A 6,719-nucleotide genomic window follows, 5' to 3' on the forward strand; every position below is an offset into this window, starting at 1 on the left:
TGACTTGTCAATCCGTTCACATTAACTTGTCAATCCATGCTCTTACACTTGTCAATGATATTTTGCAAAATTCTAATATGAATATCATATATATTCATTCCTCTGTCTCTTTTACCAAAGACAAACATGTCTTTTTACTATTCTAATCTGTTATTCATGTATTAATAAAATGTGTTATATGAGACCTGTGCGTAATTTTTCCTATTTCTATCAACTAGTTTGCCATAAAATATACAAAAACTATGACATATATTTAAATTAGTATCAAATTTATGTGAGTTTACTATTAAACATTCACTATTTCATTAAATTTGCATTAAGAGCTCTCTTATTGATATGTTTTGTTAAATTTAGTATTTGTATTTACTCTTGTGAGAATTTTCTTGCTAGAATCTCTACATATTATTCTTAGAAAGATTACTTAGGGTGTGTGATCCTTAAAAGGGGATCTGGGTGTTACAATTTGCAAAGAAAGAAATGGCAATATTAATATTGGGGTTGTGTTGAGGTTGTAAGTACCCAGTTGTGAAAACTCATAAAAAGAGTAAAATACTCAAATATAACTTAAAAATTGGATGCAAGTCAAGAGACATAATTGAGCCAAATTAGTATAAATCTTGTGTTTTTTACTCTCTTAATCTTCTTTCACTTTGGTTCCCAATACTCATTTTGTATTTGTTTTGTTTTCAAGTTCTTCCATTGTTTCATCATCTTTCAAAGCCCAAAAGTTTCTAGGTCACTTACCTTAAGTGGCAACCTATCTAACACACTTTGCGCCCTCTTTCTTTTCTTTTTAATTTCAATTTGTCATGCCTCTTTTGGATATTTTTTGAGTGACTCAATATATTACTCTTTAGAATGTTTGATGCCGCTTGGTCAATAATCAGATTATAATGCCTTTGAAGTTCAAACAATAAAATTTTATGAATAGTTATAGTAGTAAACTGCAACATCCTTTTTTCATAATGACTTAAAGATTTGTCATGATGAAAACAGACTCAAAATCTACTATGATAGAAAATTTTGAAACCCAATTGACAAAAAATTAATCATGATAGATAAAATAAAACTAGAGTTACAAAAAATCTACCATGATTAAAAGAAATACATATATGCTTAACAGGCAAACCTAAAATCATCTTTAGACTGGAATACCAAAAACCAAGATTTAGGAGAGAAACATTGTGCTTAAGAATCCAATCTTGTTATTCTAATGACTAAGAGTTACAATATATAGATAGTGCAGTATATAACTCTTACTTGCTTAAAATGAGACATGTACATAGTTAGTTGTACTTGAAGTTAATTTGACTAATATCCATCCTACTAGTCTTTTCTTTGGAAAAGAAAAATAAATAAAAGAGGCAGACAAAAACAACCAGTAACTCGGGCATCATTACATTCATTACACTCATCAATTTTCAACTAAACATAACTTCTTTACCAGTAGCATTAAGTCGGGCTTTAACGTGATCAAACATTCCAAATAAAGGTAGCTTTATGAATATATCAGCCACTTGCTCAAGGGTAAGAACATAGCTAACTTGCACTAACGCAACAGAGACCTTTTTTTTTTGCTTAACGTGCTTAGTTTTGGCGTAGAGTGTAGGATTAGCAGCAAGAGCAATTATGTTGGAGTTGTGATGGACCAGCAACATGAACATTCATTTCTTTGAGTAGTATCATAAGCCACACCAGTAGTAGATCTAGAAATCCTGATGGCCCGTTTGCTTCACTGAATAGTAGGGAATGTAATGGGTGGGAATGTAATATAATGTAATAATGATTACAATAAGTTTGTTTGGTACAATATTAGGAATGGGGTAATGAAATATATTTTTTATATTACTTAATTAAGAAAAAATTAAAAAGTCAAAAATATCCTTGTAAAAAAAAAGCCACCCTCCTACATCTCGTATTTCTTCCTCATCGCAAATCCACAAATCAAAAATCATCACAAAAAGGTAATAATGAAAAAGTTCTTACAAATCGAAGAATTGAGGAGGAGTAAGGAAGTGATTGATCAAAAATGGATTTGATCGTAAATAGATCTCTAAGTTGAATGATTTTTTAGGGCTTTTGATCTTGGGGTTAAAGGTATGTGGGTGTGGGTAGAAGTTACGCCTAGAAGGAAAATGACGATGAGATCCAAATTTAGACTTGTCTCTTGTATTAAAAAAAAACAAAACAAAACAAAAAAAAAAAAGAAAAATGACGATGAGTGGGTGGAAAGTAAGAGAATGGGGTTGGGGATGGGGTTCTATGGGGGCTATGGTGTTGTCAAGGCGAAGGATGGGGGGCTCTGTAGTGTTGATGGATGAGAAGGGTCCAAGCATTGTCTGATTTTTTTTAAGGGTAATAATATATTTTTCTCCTCATGTAATCCTTATTCATAGGGTCTATTTATGTAATCCAGATGTAGGCTTTTAAGGCAATTAGGATACTAAGATATAATCTTCTTTACATTACAAAACCCAACCAAACAATTGAATCAGACTTTTACACCAATCTTAAATGTAATCTTCATTCTTGTAATCCAACCAAACATTCCATTACTATTTGCGAGATACCAAAGTGATATGGTTAAGTACAGTAAAGGAGTAGAAATCACACATCAACAACCTATCTTCTCAATCGGTATCCTGATAAGCATTTGCAAATGATTACACTCGTAGTTGAGAATATGATTGCACAAAGACTAGATTAGATTGGGTTAGGCGTTAGTCTAGAGTATATTATGAAAAATGATCTAGTTAGACATTTAGGTCTAGAGTCCAGTTTGGTCTAATTATTCCCAAGACCAAGAGTTGGTTGGACTTGGTCCAATGGGCTACTAGACCATTCCTATAGACTTTATTGTTTTTGTTTTTATTTTCTTGAAAAAACTTGTGAATAGAGAGGTAACATCAATGGAGTATTAGGCAAACAAGAAACATAAAAATAATGCCAAGGAAAGCTAAAAGTAAGAGCTAAAGTTTTGGCTGTATGCCATCATTTAGGGAAGGATTAACGAAGATGCAAGGCAATATATAATATAACAATTTGGCTTCTCCTTAGAACTATAATTAGTTAATATAAGTCACTTATATATTAAACTAGAAATCTTTGGTGCATTTTTTTTTTTTAAAAAGAACATGAAGGAGTGTTGGGATTATGAGAGATGCTGGAATGAAAGATAAACAATAAGAAGAGATTGAGGGTGACACCATGAACTGAAAGATGGAGGAAGGAAATTAGAAAGGATGAGGAATGATGTGTCAAGAGAGTAAAGAAGAAAGAAAATAATATTTGAAAAATTAGAAAAAAAATTTAAAACAAAAAATTATTTATAAATATTAAGCATCGGGTTAAACTGGACTAACTAGTCCTAAAGGTTAGTCCAAGGTTTGGTCTGACCTAGACAAACAACTTAGATTGGTCAGCTTGGACCAATGTTTAGGTTCATTTTTCTAGCTTCAAATTAGACTAAGTTTGATCAAATTGAACTAGGTTATATGAACTACCAAGTTTTTTGCATAGTTCTAGCTGAGCAGTGGTTTTAGATGAATTCTGTAGTGAGTAGTACTAACCCAGCAGCACAACAATCTTTTTCACATAGGTCTAGTGAGAATAGCATGGTTTATGAATATACTAAGTAAGTCTATTAACTACGAATACTATGTCAAACCACATATAGTAAAGATATCGATACTTACCCAACATGCTATGATAATTTTTGGGTCTAAAAGTAAATCACCAACAACGACAATCAACATGCTATGATAATTTTTGGGTCTAAAAGTAAATCACCAACAACGACAATGAGTTATTGATTAGGATTAGGAACTATGTCTGTCAAAGCTAAATTGGCAGCCAATAATCCTATGTTAGGAAGTAACTAATTGATATATTTATGCTATGACATAAAAATACCAGCAACAAATCGATGAAACTGAATTCCTAGAAAATAGGATAATTCACCAAGCACTTTTAAAGAAAACATTTCACTCGTATGTTCAATCAACTGATTAAGGGTGGGATTGTCACCCCTCCTTTAATATCCCATTATATGTCAATTGGAACCATTGGAACGTGTTTGGCAACGTTTTTGGATGAAAAATTTCAGTTTCAAAATTTCACCTTTAATTCTGTCCATACACTATTCATCCAAATTTGGGCCAATTTTAAAAATTCATAACTAATTCTAGAAAAATCAAAATGAGGTAGTTCCAATTTTCACACGAAGCTTGCTAAGAGTTCTATAGAGAAAAAATATTCATTAGACTCAATTCCATCCAGAACAACACCAAAAAATTTGATAAGGTGCACTGTTTATATGGTAAATTTTTGAATTTTCAGGATTTTAGCATAACTTTGGGAGGGTATAACTCTTAGCACACAACTCCAAATTTGATGGTTTACCACTTGATTTAAAGCGAAAAATGAGATCTATGTGCCTGCAAAATTTTAGGTCCATATTCTACTATTTGCTCATTATTTTATGTGGCATAAGAATACCTCTTTTTAGAGAATTTTTATCCCCTAAACCATTTTTTTTTTATTTTCCTTCCTCTTCTTCAATTGCCATCCATTCCAACACATCATACCACAATTATAAACCACCATACAGCATTATACTTTACATAATATCAGAGTATTCCATATCTATAATTCATTACAAACTTATAAAGAAGTTTAATAAAATACAACCTAACTTAATACATGGTCACAAAATCTCCATAACCTCCGTAGCTCATGCCAATTTGCTCTCATCCATACTTAGTCCACTCCCCATTGATGCATAATTTAACATGGGGGAATGAGGTTTCATAGAAATCTCAGTAGCAATAAACTATAATCATCATATTAATCAAGCAATGCATAATGTGATATGTTATAAAATTTGAAGACATCCTCAAGTAACATAAAATCATATTTTTCATCAAATCAAGAGAGGAATCAAACACTTTCACATTAACATATTATCATGCATTTGGCCAAAGCATATCAAATGTCATAAAATCAACAATGCCACAAAATAAATTCCTTACTTCAAGCAATCCACATAAGCACATTACACAAGCAAGATAAATGATCAAATTACAATTTAATGCTACCTCTTAAGCTCAAACCAATTCGGCATCTTCAAGGAATTTGGGTTCTCCTTGATTCCTCTCGACAAAAACTATCAATTCTAGTATAATTGCAAACCACATTAACAATTATACAACTTAATTACAACCCTTTAACCTTAACTTACATAATTCCCCCTTTTTCCTTGATTTTTAACAATATTATTCCTCCTTTACATTACATAATCTCTTGGCTCAATCGTACACAATTTTTCATGAGGAATTCAAATATGGAATCAGATTTTTGAAAATCAAACTCCTTCCCCATGAACTTGGTTTGGCCAAAGAGGGGGTTATAACTTCTAAAAATTCTATTTTTGATTTTGATGATTTTAAACACTTCCCAACCATATATCCCTACACAAAATCATGTTTTAAAGCCATTGGAACTATCAAATTAAACAAAACAATAATCTCTTGCATGAACAGTGCTTGGCCGAATAGGAACCCTAAAACCCTAACTTTGATTTTCTTCCAAAAATCAATCCATACACCATTTAATCTTGCTTATTCCACTTGATTATTAAGGTTTCTATCCTTCCCTAAGCACCACATGACTGGACCGAATTTGGCAGCATTTTCCCATGATTTTTCCAAGCCAAAATCCTAATCCAATTAATGTAAAACTTAGGGATAATGATGCTCAAACATGCCTTAATGTTTTCTTGGTGTAAGTTGGATGATTCCTTACCTAAAACACTTAAAATTTTTGAACAAATAGGATTGGAGCTACAGTGACAGAGTCCCCCCTTGTTTTTCCAATTTTCCAACATTTATTTGTATTTTCCAAGGGGGTATTTATAGAAAAATTGATCTGCCCTTCTCCCCCTGATTTGGACGCCCAAAATGACATATAAGAGGGTGTGTTGGCAGCCATCAAGTGCAAGGGAAGTTCAGATTTGAATAAGTGTCCAAGCCCTAGATTATTCCAACAATTATCTCTTAATTTTTGTATTTTTCTTTAATTAATTTGAAGCCTCCAGATCCTACATGAAATTGGGCTCTTATTGGGCTCAATTTGGGCCCCACAAATGGTTTGGTCTGGTCCAAAAAGATGATCCACAATTTAAAACAAAATCCCCAACTAATTTGAGACTTTATCGGTTACTATTCACTAGTAACATTCCATAGTTTTTCTAGACTCCCAAAAATTCATTTTTCTCCATGATAATTCTCATTTTACTATGAGAACATGATCTGAAAATTTTCAGAGTTTTTTTATCACCTCTAGGTATTTATTTTGAATTTTCTCCGATTAGGCCTTTATTGGTGTCACTGTGGGAGAATAAATTCTCTAAAATTTATTCCTGAGCTTCCAAGGCATAAAATCAATTTTATAAATTCAAATAAATATTTAGATAATTTATCCATTTTTTTCAAATTTATTGAGACATCTAGCTAATTAAAATAATTATTTTCCTCTGATTTTCTAATATTTTCTTGAAAAACCATCGTTTACAGGAAATTCTGTAATAATTTATTTTCGTCATAATTCTACCTTATGGGCCTCAACCAAGTTTTCAAAACCTCTACCTTATACTTTTCTCATTTTTCAAAATTTTTTTAGAATTTTTCTCAAATTTTCCCGTTTTACCCTTCCTATACCGA

Source organism: Neltuma alba, unplaced genomic scaffold (genome assembly GCF_004799145.2).
Source record: "Neltuma alba isolate B1F8T4 unplaced genomic scaffold, ASM479914v2 tig00012609_pilon, whole genome shotgun sequence".
NCBI classification, from domain to species: domain Eukaryota; kingdom Viridiplantae; phylum Streptophyta; class Magnoliopsida; order Fabales; family Fabaceae; genus Neltuma; species Neltuma alba.